The 13,852-nt window shown below is 50.3% G+C and overlaps 1 long non-coding RNA gene and 1 pseudogene across 1 annotated transcript; both read left to right on the top strand.

Moving 5' to 3' along the window:
• The first annotated feature begins 2,019 nt into the window (after nucleotides 1–2,019).
• LOC141406915 (uncharacterized) lies at nucleotides 2,020–3,114 on the top strand. Its single transcript, XR_012418844.1, has 3 exons — nucleotides 2,020–2,138; nucleotides 2,256–2,349; nucleotides 2,979–3,114. It is a non-coding gene; the product is annotated as an uncharacterized lncRNA (long non-coding RNA).
• An 803-nt stretch (nucleotides 3,115–3,917) lies between these two features.
• Nucleotides 3,918–8,254, top strand: LOC123567207 (zinc transporter ZIP1-like; annotated as a pseudogene).
• The last annotated feature ends 5,598 nt before the right edge of the window (nucleotides 8,255–13,852 follow it).

The raw sequence follows: 13,852 nt of genomic DNA, 5'->3' as shown, positions 1-13,852 counted from the left end.
GGGCTGGGACTTAAAGGGGCTGCAGGGCTGGGTGGGGGTGCTGCCAGCAAGACAGGATGGGGGCTCCGGGGTGGTGGTCCCTGCTGCTCTGGGAGTATCCATGGCTACAGGATGAGTGTGATGTGGGGTGAGCCTTTCTCTGCTACTCTTACCGTCCCACACTGGCAAGGTCCCCTTCCCAAGCCCCTATGGCCTCTGCCCAGTCACCTGCCGCTCCCTCCCAGCTCCCTTAAAGGTTCTAAGCCCCGCCTCGTTCTCTAGCCCCCCCTCCCCACCCCCCATTCCCTGTCTGAGCTGGCAGTCACATCCTTCTCCAGTCCAACATTTTCCCAGCTCATCTCCCCCGGCACTCCCAGCCCCATGCGGGGCACGTTCACACCTGCATCCCTGTGACATCTCCTGGCATCTACCACCAATTCCTTGCTCACTCACTCTCCACCTTCCAGTCTGCAGGCTCTCCCTAAAGCTGGGAGCTGCCCAGGCCACATGCAGGCTTTGTGCTCATGGGCACAGCCTAAGCACCCAGCCTTGTCCTCCCCATCACCTGCCCTCCCGTGCCTCTATGCCTTTCCTCACAACACACTGTTCCTCAGCTGCAAATCCTTTCCCTCTTGGCCAGCTAGGAGCATCCTTCTGAACCAGCTCCAGGGCCCCTTCTGTTGTTGCCGCTTACTATGCCCTACTGTGGACCCCCTCTGCCCTTGACTGCCCCACTGGTGATGCCTTGTAAGGAACTACTGGGGCGCAGGTTTGCAGATGCCTGGCACATAGTAGGTGCTCACATAAGGGGCTTTCAGGCACTCCCAGGCCAGGCTGATGGGGATGAGGTCGGTGGACATCCTGTCTGTAGGGGGAAACACCACCATCCCTACAACACCCCAACATTTTACCCTGCTCCATTATTATTATTATTATTATTATTATTATTATTATTTGAGACCGAGTCTGTCACCCAGGCTGAAGTGCAGTGGCACAAACTCGGCTCACTGCAACCTCCCCGTCCTGGGTTCAAGCAATTCTCCTGCCTCAGCATCCCAAGTAGCTGGGACTAGAAGTGCATGCCACCATGTCCAGCTAATTTTTGTGTTTTTAGTACAGAAGGGATTTCACCATGTTGGCCAGGCGGCTCTTGAACTCCTGACCTCAAGTGGTCTGCCCGCCTTAGCCTCCCAAAGTGCTGGGATTGGAAGCATGAGCCACTGTGCCGGCTCCCTGCTCCATTCTGGAGATGCAGGGAATTAATTGAAGGTGGGGGATGCTGGGGGAGGTTTTGGGGCACCCTCTGCTGGCCATGTTCTCACTGAGTCTGGTTCTCCGCCTGAGCTAGCCTGGGCTGGACTCTCAGGAGACAGCCTCCTGCAGGAATGTAATGAGACAGACGTCCTCCTGGCAGTGAGGAAGGAACCCCAGGTGGATGCTTGCCACCTGTGCCTTGGCACCTACCTGCCCTCCCTGGTCCCTGTCATGCCTGGCTATGAGGTCTTCACTACCCCATTTAAAGCTAATGGCTTCATCCAACTGGTAAGGGGGCTGTTGGAGGCTCATGAGGACAAGGCTGCCAAGAGCCAGGGGGTACCCAGGAGATTCGGGGGAGCAGAGCTGGGGTGTCTGGGCTGGAGAGAAGAGTAGAATCAGATCATACTGATTTGCAAGTCACAGCCTCTCTGAGTGTGAGTCTTTCTCTGAAAGATGCAGAGCACTGTATCACTGCAGAATTCAGTAGCTAAGGATTTGATGCAGATTTGCCATTTAGCATCTGTGTGTTTGCACATGCCCTTTACGTGCATTTGTTTCTTGCATCCTCAACAGCCTCGTGAGGAGATAAAACCATCATTCCCATTTCCCACATGAAGACACTGAGGCTCACAGAAGGGAACACCACAGTGTCTACCACCAAATACATCGTTCTTCAAAGCAGAATTGGCTTTTTTTTTTTTTCCCTTGAGACAGGGTCTCGCTCTGTTGCCCAGGCTGGAGTACAGCGGTGCAATGATGACTTACTGTAGCCTTCACCTCTCAGGTCCCTGTCATGCCTGGCTACGAGGTCTTCACCTCATACTGGGAATGGAGACTTTGGACTGTGACCTAGACCCAGGTTCAAATCCCAGCGCCAGCTCTTGCTGGCTGTGACATCATGGGTAAGTCACTGACCTTTTGTTAGCCTCTGTTTCTTTGCTTGTTAAATGCAGGTCTGGTCCATGCCACCCCCAGTTCCCATCTCTGGTGCACTGACCACCCCCGTCCCTGACCTCTAGGTAGGAACTTCTGGATGCTGCCCTGGGAGTATGTGTAACGGTTGTGAGGTTACCTGCCTGGCCCCCTGGTTACCCTATCAAAGGTCCTTGGCAGGTAGGAGGCCCCAGATTTGGGTGTGGAGGGTGGAGGTAGGCTCTGAGGCAAGGGAGGCAGCTGGCCAAGGAAACCAGTCACAGCCTTGCATGAACAGGCTTATAGAAGGCATCATCTTACTACTAAAGGCCTCTAAGGAAACTGACACTGGCCTGGGCCACAAAGACCCACTCGAGGTACCCATTGATCAGAACCAAGGTCCTGGCTTCTGGACCCTGTCTGGAGAGGCTTCTACTGTGTGGGACCTTGGGCAATCCTTTCCATTTCTGGGCCTTGGTTTCCCCAAGTGCAAAATGAGAGCATTAGATTGGTCTGCCACTTTTGAGGCTCTCATCTAATCTTTATTAAACAGATATCTGGAGACCCCTTCATCTCCACCCACATAACCCTTGATATATGCCCTTCTGAGAGTTTCACAGAGGAGAGAGAAAGCTTGTAGTCACTCACACCATAGTATAAACAACATGTTATCTTTCTCTCCTTAGGAAAAAAATAGCTTCATATTCTCTCAACTTTCAGCATCAGTAAGCAAATAGTAGAAGGTCAGAAGTTTACAGCTCTGTATGTTGGGGGAGTGAGGGCATGTTGTGTTTTGGCTTAAAACTGTCTTTGATGTCTTTGGCTTCCAGATTACAATCAGGCCCCTGAGAAGACTTCCAATCAGGCCCCTAAGAAGGCTTCCAATCAGGTGACAGAGAAGGCTGACTTGTCCTCTGAGTTGAGTCAGGTTTCTGACTCTAGGGGGCCTGGAGACGAGTGAGGGAGGCCTCTACTGTAGCCTGGGCTCTTCTCCAGGTCCCCTTCACAGTGAGAGACACTGGGGCCCCACATCCACTGGTCTTTGGCTGTCCCTGTAGAACCAGGCTCTGGCTTCCTCCTTCTCCCCTCCCCCTCCTCTCTGAGCCCCCATTTGTGGCCTGCCAGGGCAGAGCCTGAAACCTCAGGCAATCTGGCTATGAGCTTGCCTACCTCATGACCCTGGAAGCCACTTACCCCTTTAAGCCTCCTTATCCAGAAGAACAGTAACTGCTGCCCACTGGATATTGTTAATAAATGCTGCCTTTGTTGCCTATCTGCGAAGGGAGGGGCCAGGGCTTCCATTTTTCTGTTTAATCCTCCCAAGAATCCTCCCAATAATCCCATGCAGTAGACACAATCAGATCCCATTCTATAGATGAGGAAACTGAGGCTTGAGGTCACGTAGGTACCAGTTGAGGCCGGAATCCCTGCACCCTCTCCCATGTGAACAACATGGTTCTGGGTAATGGGGGCTGTCATCCAGTCTCCTCCCTGCCCCTGCTAGTACACTTCCTGCCTCTTCTGGTGCATTTTCTGCCCCCGCTGATGCACTTCCTACCTCTGCTGGTGCACTTCCTGGCTCTGCTGGTGCACTTCCTGCCTCTGCTGGTTTATTTCCTGCCCCTGCTGGTGCACTTCCTGCCGCCGCTGGCACACTTCTTGCCTCTCCAGGCCCTAACTAGCCTCTCCCTCTTATATATGGAAGTCTTCCCAGCTCACTGATACTCGTAACAGGGACTCTGCTCTTGGTGTTGCTGTCTGCCCTGGGGATGGACATCTGTGTCTTCCTTTACTACTGCTGGCTCAGGACCCAGAGCTTTGAAACATGTCCAGATGCAGGTCCGGGCAGCGGAGTCTAAGGAGCCCCCACACCCACCAGCGTTTTCCAATAAAGAGATGTTCACCAATGAGTTTAGCTCTCTGGTTTTCCTGAGGAAGGGCTGAGAACATGAGGTCCCCAAAACAGGGGCCACTGTTAGGGGATACTGTCTTAGGCATGGCAGGACTCAGGCAGGGGTGGGAGGGGTGGAAAGAAGTGCATTTTTCCTCCAAAGCTGTGGCTGCCTTGGGTAGGCTGGGCTCAGAGCACTCCTGCCTTTGCCCCTTAATGTTTGAGAAGCCAGCAGCCCCCTAGGGCAGAGGTTGAGCCTCTTGAGGATGACAGAGAGGAGGACCCATTGGAGGTTTACTTTGCACATCCTCTTGCTTGTAGACCAGTGAGTGGCATGTCACAGCTGGCTGGTAGGGATCACAGCCAACTGTTAGCTTTTCAGGAATTTTATGAGCTCATTGTTAGACACAGCCATTATTAAAAATTAAATAATGTAGGCTGGGTGTGGTGGCTCATGCCTATAGTTCTAACACTTTGGGAGGCCAAGGTAGGTGATCTGCTTAAGCCCAGGAGTTCGAAACCAGTCTGGGCAACATAGTGAAACCCTGTCTCTACAAAAAATATAAAAATTAGCTGGGTGTGGTGGTGCACACCTGTAGTCCCAGTTACTCAGGAGGTTGAGATGGGAGGATTGCTTATGCCTGGGAGTTTGAGGCTGCAGTGAGCCGTAATCATGCCACTGCATTCCAGCATGGGCAGCAGAATGAGACCCTGTCTCAAAATAAATAAATAAATAAAATAAAATAAAATAAATAAACAATATGAAAAGATAAATGATATAAACTTAGATTTAAATACATTGTACTAAAAACAAAGTAAATGCTCAAAACGTATTGCCTCGTAATCATTTTACCACACTTTACTATCATCTATGCTCTTGGGAGCTTATTTACAGCTATTCCGTTTGGCGGAAAGACCACATTATCGTGTGCCACTGTGTATCACTTTATGTGGGAAGCCTGAAATAAGCCATGATGGACACATTTATACCATGGAAACTGACAAGGCAGGGTCTCTCTACCCTGGGAAAGCCTGTGGTTTACCACCATTCTTCCGACTCTCTTGCTAACCCAGGGGGTAGGTAGTGTGAACCAAAAGTATCTGAGACAGGTCTCAATCAATTTAGAAAGTTTATTTTTCCAAGGTTAAGGACGCATCCATGACAGCCTCATCCTGATGCCATGTGCCCAAGATGGTTGGGGCACAGCTTGGTTTTAAACATTTCAGGGAGACATGAGACATTGATCAATGTGTGTAAAATGTACATGGGTTTGGTCTGGAAAGGCAGGGCAACTTGAAGTGGGGCGGAGGCTTCCAGGTCATAGGTAGATAAGAGATAAAAGGTTTAGTTCTTTTGGGTGCTTATCAGCCTGTCACTGAATACACAATTTCCATGTGAGCAGGGGTTAAAGGAATAGTCACTTAGGCTTTAGTCTGGTTCAGTGAAGCTGCATTTTTACCTAAACAATAGGGCAGAGGAAGCAATCAGATATGCATTTGTCTCAGGTGAGCAGAGGGATGACTTTGAGTTCTGTCCTTTGTCCCGTACTTGTGAAGATCAGCTATCCATTTACACTGCCAGGGTGAAACCCAGCAGAACTGTTTTAGGGTAAAAATCTTGAGGCCCACAAGGAATTTCCTTGTGGGCAAAATGTGGGTGAGGTATGTAGCTTTTTAATCTTTGTAGCTATCTTATTTAGGAATAAAATGGGAGGCAGGTTTGCCTGACGCAGTTCCTGGCTTGTCTTTTCCCTTTGGCTTAGTGATTTTGGGGTCCCCAGATTTATTTTCCTTTCACAGTGGATAACACTGCTCCCCATTCCAGACTTACATTCTAAGGATCAGAGAGGGCAAGTGACCTGGCAAAGGCCTCCCAGCATATATGGTCACAGGTAAGACTCAAGCCTGGTCTATTATTCCCTCCCCAAAACTGCCTGGGAGGGAGAAGGGAAAGCCAGCCTCAGCTGTGTCTCCTGGCTATCTGGAGCTCTCCCTCCAGATTTCTTTCTACCTCTCTGGCTGTCACCACAGTGCTAAAAGCTTGGGCTCAGGCCCTCCTCTGTCTGCCCTGGCTGCTCCCACTCATTCTTGTGGCTTCTGTCCCCAATACTCTGGCACCACATCTCCTATTTATCTCCTCTAGACATATATCACGGTAGCAGCCTCTAGCCTGTTCCTCTCTAAATGTTCTCTCTGGCCAACCACTTCTTAAAATGTTCAGAACAGAGTCCAGACCCTCATAGCGGCTCTCATGGACCCTGGTGATTTGGATAACGCCCCTATCATACACACCCTTCTCACTGCCCCACCCCAAATCTTCATTTCAGCCATTCTGTCCTTTTTGGGTCCTTAGATCTGGTGTTTCTCCTGCCCAGGCTTTCTCATATACTGTTCCCTCCTATTGGGAAACTCCCTTCCATGCCTTTCCCCCAGCCTGTCCTGCAGGTCCACCAGCCCTACCCTGATTACAGCCCCCTCCTCCCTCAGTTCCCGCTCCCCAACCCAAGGTGACCTCTGACCTCCTCTAACTGGCTTGGGAAGCTCCTCTTGTAACCACCCAGTGGGTTATGAAGGCAGGGGAATTGCAGTGGAGAAAGAGTTTATGCAGAACTGACTGAACAGGAGACCGGAGTTGTTTTTTTGTTTGTTTGTTTCTGTTTTTCTTTTGAGATGAAGTCTCACTCTGTCATGCAGGCTGGAGTGCAGTGCCGTGATCTCGGCTCACTGCAACCTCCTCCTCCCAGGTTCAACCCATTCTCCTGTCTCAAGGAGACAAGTAGCTGGGACTACAGGCATGTGCCACCACGCCTGGCTAATTTTTGTATTTTTTAGTAGAAATGGGGTTTCACCATGTTGGCTAGGCTGGTCTTGAACTCCTGACCTCAGGTGATCGACCCGCCTTGCCGTCCCAAAGTGCTGGGATTACAAGCAGAAGCCACCGAGACTGGAGTTTTTTTATTATTCAAATTAGTCTCTTGGAGCATTTAGGGGCTAGGGTTTTTCAAATGTAGTTTAGGGGAAGGGTGGTGGGGGCGGCTAGGGAATGGGGCCTGCCGCTGACTGGTTGAGGCTGCAATGATTAGGGTGTGGGAAATGATCCTGCATGCTGAGTCACTTCTGGGTGAGGCCGCAGGAGCAGTTGGCAGGTCCAGCTGGAACCATAGGTGTCAGACATACAAAAAACCTGAAAAGATACCTCAAAAAAGGCCGGGCGCAGTGGCTCACACCTGTAATCCCAGCACTTTGGGAAGCGGAGGTGGGTGGATCACCTAAGGTCAGGAGTTTGAGACCAGCCTGGCCAACATGGTGAAACTCCTGTCTCTACTAAAAATACAAAAACTAACTGGACGTGGTGACGGGCGCCTGTAATCCCAGCTACTCGGGAGGCTGAGGCAGAATTGCTTGAACCCAGGAGGTGGAGGTTGCAGTGAGCCAAGATTGTGCCATTGAACTCCAGCCTGAGTGACAAGAGAGAAACTCCATCTCAAAAAAAAAAAAGATATCTCAAAAGGCCAATCTTCCTGAAGAGCCAGGGGTTCCACAGGCGAATGGAGCCCCAGCAGCCCCCTCAGCCCTGTGTGCCCTTGTTCTGGTCTTCTTCCTAGCTCTATACTCAGTGTTCAAGGGGCTGCAGCAAGACGGGGCTTGGGCCACGGAGCTACGCCTGGCTTTGCTGCTCCACAAGGGCACTGTGGCTGTCAGCCTGTCCCTGCAGCTGCTGAAGAGCCCCTTGGGGTTACAGGTGGCTGGCTGTGGGATCCACTTCTCATGCATGACACTTCTAGGCATCCGGATGGGTGCGGCTCTAACAGTCAGCAGGGCCTCTGCGCCAGCTGGCCCAGTCTGTGCTAGAGGGCATGGCGGCTGGCAGCTTCCTCTATATCACCTTTCTGGAAATCCTGCCCGGGAGCTGGTGACTTCTGAGCAAAGGATCCTCAAGGTCATTCTGCTCCTAGCAGGCTGTGCCCTGCTCATTGTCCTGTTCTTCATCCAAATCTAAGGGGCTTTGAAAGAGAGGCCCTTGCCTCTCCCTCCCTGCCCCAGTGTGTGGGGAAAAGGAAGGAATGGGAAGGGAGGTTCTGAGGACCAAAGCTTTCTTTAGGAGCTAAGGATGGAGCCTTTGGGACTATCTGATCCATGAGCGGGAAGTGGGCAGGCAAGAGAGACTGGTCCCAGCCCCAGAAAACAAGAGATAGTTTAGTCACTAGAGACATGATTGGGGACATTAGTGTTACTAGAAAGGGGTCTCAATCCAGACCCCAAGAGAGGGTTCTTCGCTCTTACACAAGAAAGAAATCGAGGTGAGTCCAAAAAGTGAGAGCAAGTTTATTAAGAAAGTAAAGGAAGGCCAGACGCGGTGACTCACACCTGTAATCCCAGCGCTTTGGGAGGCCGAGGCGGGCAGATCACAACATCAGGAGATCAAGACCAGCCTGGCTGACATGGTGAACCCTGTTTCTATTAAAAATACAAAAATTAGACGGGCATGGTGGCGCATGCCTGTAATCCCAGCTACTCGGGAGGCTGAAAGCAGGAGAATCGCTTGAATCCGGGAGGCAGAGGTTGCAGTGAGCCAAGAATACGCCACTGCACTCCAGCCTGGGTGACAGAGTGAGACTCCGTCTCAAAAACGACAACAACAACAACAATAACAAAAACCAACTAAAGTAAAGGAATTAATGAATACTCCACAGACAGAGGAGCAGCAGCATGGGCTGCTTGACTGACTATACTTATAGTTATTTGTTGATCATGTAACTACCCAGCGTGTTCTCCTTGCCCACTGCCTAGACAGAGCCAATTGATCAAGACGGGAATTGCAATAGAGAAACAGTAATTCACACAGAGCCTGCTGTGCGGGAGACTGGAATTTTATTATTACTCAAATCAGTCTCCCCAAGCATTCGGGGATCAGAGTTTTTAAGAATAATTTGGTGAGTAGGGGCCGCCAGTGAGTCAGGAGTGCTGATTGGTTGGGTCAGAGATGAAATCACAGGGAGTGGAAGCTGTCCTTTTGTGCTGAGTCAGTTCCTGGGTGGGGGCCACAAGATCACATGAGCCAATTTATTTTATTTTATTTTATTTATTTATTTTGGAGATGGAGTTTCACTCTTCTTGTCCAGGCTGGAGTGCAATGGCGCGATCTCGGCTCACTGCAACCTCCGCCTCCCAGGTTCAAGTGATTCTCCTGCCTCAGCCTCCCTGGTAACTGGGATTACAGGCATGAGCCACCACGCACGGCTAATTTTGTAGTTTTAGTAGAGACGGGGTTTCTCCATGTTGGTCAGGCTGGTCTCGAACTCCCGACCTCAGGTGATCCGCCGCCTTGGCCTCCCAAAGTGCTGGGATTACAGGCATGAACCACTGCGCCCGGCTGAGCCAGTTTATTGATGTGTGTGGTGCCAGCTGATCCATCAAGTGCAGGGTCTGCAAAATATCTCAAGCACTGGTCTTAGGCTTTACAATAGTGATGTTACCCCCAGGAGCAACCTGGGGAGGGACAGAATCTTGTAGCCTCCAGCTGCATGACTCCTAAACTACAATTTATAATCTTTTGGCTAATTTGTTATTCCTACCAAGGCAGTCTAGTCCCCAGGCGAGAAGTAGGTTTGTTCTGGGAAAGGGCTGTTATCTTCTTTGTTTTAAACTATAAACTATAAACTAAGTTCCTTCCAAAGTTAATTCAGCCTATGCCCAGGAATGAACAAGGACAACTTGGAGGTTAGAAGCAAGATGAGGCTCGGCATGGTGGAGCACCTGTAATCCCAGCATTAAGGGAGGCTGAGGCAGGCAGATCACTTCAGGTTGAGGTCAGCAGCTCGAGACCAGCCTGGCCAACATGATGAAATCCTGTCTCTACTAAAAATACAAAAATTAGCTGGGCATAATGGTGGGCATCTGTAATCCCAGCTACTTGGGAGGCTGAGGCAGAAGAATCACTTGAACTCAGGAGGCGGAGTGAGCTGAGATTGTGCCACTGTACTCCTGCCATGGTAACAAAGCAAGAGTCCATCTCCAAAAAAAAAAAAAAAAGAAGAAAGCAAGACGTACTTGGTTAGTTCAGATCTCTTTCACTGTCTCAGTTATAATTTTGCAATGGTACTTTCAAGCATAAGCCAAGCGCGGTGGCTCACGCCTGTAATCCCAACACTTCAGGAGGCCAAGGCAGGTGGATCACCTGAGGTCAGGAGTTTGAAACCAGCCTAGCCAACATGGAGAAACGCTGTCTCTATTAAAAACACAAAATAATTAGCCAGGCATGGTGGTGTGCGCCTTTAATCCCAGCTACTCAGGAGGCTGAGGCAAGAAAATCGCTTGAACCTGGGAGGTGGAGGTGGCAGTGAGCCGAGATCATGCCACTGCACCCCAGCCTGGACAACAGAGTGGGACTCCATCTCCAAAAAACAAACAGACAAACAAAAAGCATATATTAAACAATTACTCATCAGTTTTCTTGGAAAGAGGCGGGCAATTCCCATAACTGATGGTTTCTCCCCTTTTTAGACCATATAGGGTAACATCCTGATGTTGCATTGGCATTTGTAAACTGTTGTGGTGCTGGTGGGAGTGTCTTTTAGCATGCTAATGTATTATAATTAGCGTATGATGAGCAATGAGGATGATCAGAGGTCACTTTCATTGCCATCTTGGTTTTGGTGGTTTTTGGCTGGCTTCTTCACCACATCCTGGTTTTTTTTTTTGTTTTTTTTTTTCAAGACAGAGTCTTGCTCTCTCACCCAGGCTGCAGTACAATGGTGTGATCTTGGCTCACTACAACCTCTGCCTCCCCAGGTTCAATGACTCTCCTGCCTCAGCCTCCCGAGTAGCTGGGATTACAGGCATGTGCCACCACGTCCTGCTAATTTTGTATTTTTAGTGGAAACGGGGTTTCACTATGTTGGTCAGGCTGGTCTCGAACTCCAGATCTCAAGTGATCCACCCACCTCGGCCTCCCAAAGTGCTGGGATTACAGGTGTGAGCCACCGCACCTGGCCACTACATCCTGTTTTATCAGCAAACTCTTTGTGACCTGTATCTTGTGCCAACCTCCTATCTCATCCTGTGACTAAGAATGCCTAACCTCCTGGGAATGCAGCCCAGTAGGTCTCAGCTTTATTTTACCCAGTCCCTACTCAAGATGGAGTCACTCTGGTTTGAAAGCCTCTGATATTAGGATTGGGGAAGACACTTGACTGCTAGAATCAGAGGTCGGATACTATACATAGGGACAGGCTGATATGGGAGGCTGCAGGTAGGCACACGGCTGCTGTGGGATAGAGGGATAGAGAGGGCATAAACCCAGAGTCAGTGTCCTGTTGGTTCTACCCCATTTCAGCACCTGTCACTTGGAGCAGAGCCCTGGTGCTTTTTTAGCTCCTACTCTCATATCTATCTCCCTCTTCCCTTCTCCCAGGGGACTAGTGCCACATGGTCTCTCCCTGCCATTTTGATATCTTCTCTGCAGTCCTGCTCACTCTCTCTCTTTATTTTCTTTTCTTGAGAAGGAGTCTCACTCTGTCACCCAGGCTGGAGTGCAGTGGTACAATCTCAGCTCACTGCAACCTCTGCCTCCTGGGTGCAAGCGATTCTTCTGCCTCAGCCTCCCCAGTAGCTGGGATTACAGGTGCCCGCCACCACGCCTGGCTAAATTTTGTATTTTTATTTTTTTAATTTTTATTTATTTATTTTTCAAGACGGAGTCTCGCTCTGCCACCCAGGCTGGAGTGCAGTGGCCGGATCTCAGCTCACTGCAAGCTCCGCCTCCCGGGTTCCCGCCATTCTCCTGCCTCAGCCTCCCGAGTAGTTGGGACTACAGGCGCCCACCACTGCGCCCGGCTAGTTTTTTGTATTTTTTAGTAGAGACGGGGTTTCACCATGTTAGCCAGGATGGTCTCGACCTCCTGACCTCGTGATCCGCCCGTCTCGGCCTCCCAAAGTGCTGGGATTACAGGCTTGAGCCACCGCGCCCGGCTAAATTTTGTATTTTTAGTAGAGATGGGGTTTCACCATGTTGGCCAGGCTGGTCTCAAACTCCTGATCTCGTGATCCGCCCACCCCGGCCTCCCACAGTGCTGGGATTACAGGCATGAGTCACCGCGCCTGGCCTTGCTCACCCTATTTTTAAAGTGCCCAACAAATCCCCTCCCTCTTTCTCAAAGCACAGTGATGTGCCACTGAGCCCTGCCCAGCACCTCAATGGAGGGGGCTGCTTGCTCTTTCTTTCGGTCCCAGATCCTGGGGTGGGAGAGAAATGTTTGCTGGGCCGGGGTTGGGAGAGGGTTGGAGAGTTGCAGCCACCTACCGCTGCTGTACCCCAGGAATACGGGACATGGACATGGTACCCCCCTGCCCAGATGATAAACATGAGCTCCCAAAACATTCTTCTGAATAAATTCGAGGAGCCCAAGGGGGAAAGAGAATGCCTATTCCCAAAGGTTATTTTCGGGGAGGGAAGGCTGTGCATAGAGCCATATTCGTTAGAATCTATTTTATTAACTGACCTGTGTTGGAACATGTTACCCAAATGAAAGGTGTTTCTAAACAAAACAAGACAAAAATAACAACAAAAGACCAATCTTAGGTTCTAAAATAGTGATGTTATCTGCAGGAGTACTTGGGGAAGTTGCATATCATCTCACCTCTGGAATAATGACTGGCTATCATTTATGTCTACACCTCAGGAGAATTCAGCCTTCTCTGTTCTCCTACCCAGGTGGTCTCTTATTAGCTTCGCAAAGGTGGTTGAGTTTTGGGGAAGGGCTATTATCATTTAAACTATAAACTGTCTCCCTAAGTTAGCTTCGCCTAAGCCCAGGAATAATTAGGGGCAGCTTGAAGGTCAAGGGCAAGATTAGGACTTGGCTAGATCAGATCTCTTTCACTGCCATAATTTTCTCACTGTTACGATTTTTGCAAAAGTGGTTTCACTCTGGGCTCCCTCTAGGCCAACACTCCCTCCATTGCTGTAGTAGCTGCCTGTGGAGGTCTCTGCTTCTCCTCTGTGAATCCACATCTAACCTGGAGACTGCACACATCACCTGTGTGGCTTTCAGACGCCATTGGCCTCATGGTGAAGTGGAGCTAGCAACAGAGACTCCTCCCACCAGCTTGGGAGGGCTGAAGTGAGAAATCCCAGGTTCCTGGCACAGAATGGGTAGTTGCCCCCTCCCAGGCAGCCCAGCCCCTGCCTCTGCCCCAAACTCCCAGGGGCAATTGCTGAGTTTAGCAAATAACAGGGTGCTTAAATGTGAATTTTGGATAAACAGCAAAGGATGTTTTAGAAGTGTGCCCCTAACATTGCATGGGGCATACTTATACTAAACTGGGCATCCTGTATTTTGCCTGGCAACCTTACTTGAAGGGGCATCCACAGAGCTGGAACACCTCCTCCAAACACTCTAACCATGTACAAGTGGGAAGCCCTCTCTCCAGGGAAAGCTTGCCTCTTTCCTGGGCAGGGAACCAGAGGCAATTCTTTGTGGCTATCAGTTCTGTGCTAAGTTATTAATATGGGTGGGGAAACAGGTGCAGAGAGGTCAACCAGACAGAAGGTTGTGATGGGAAATCACCATCCCCTGTGTGAGAGGATGGAGCAGACCCCAGCTGGGATGGGGCAGGGTCTTTTCCCACCCCCAGGTTTTGTGGCCTTTGTCCCAGAGCATGCTGGGAGTTGGGTGCCAAATGGTCATCTTCACGCAATACTAGCAATAACCACAAGGGGGGAGCACCTCCCAACGTGCCCACGTTGGCCGATTCAAACTGGTTATTGATAAACTCTTAGTGAATTGCTCATAGTGGACACCGGGTCCTGTT

Source organism: Macaca fascicularis, chromosome 10, assembly GCF_037993035.2.
Source record: "Macaca fascicularis isolate 582-1 chromosome 10, T2T-MFA8v1.1".
Classification (NCBI taxonomy): domain Eukaryota; kingdom Metazoa; phylum Chordata; class Mammalia; order Primates; family Cercopithecidae; genus Macaca; species Macaca fascicularis.
Note: the sequence above shows the minus strand (reverse complement) of the source record. Positions and strands in the feature narration are given on the sequence as shown.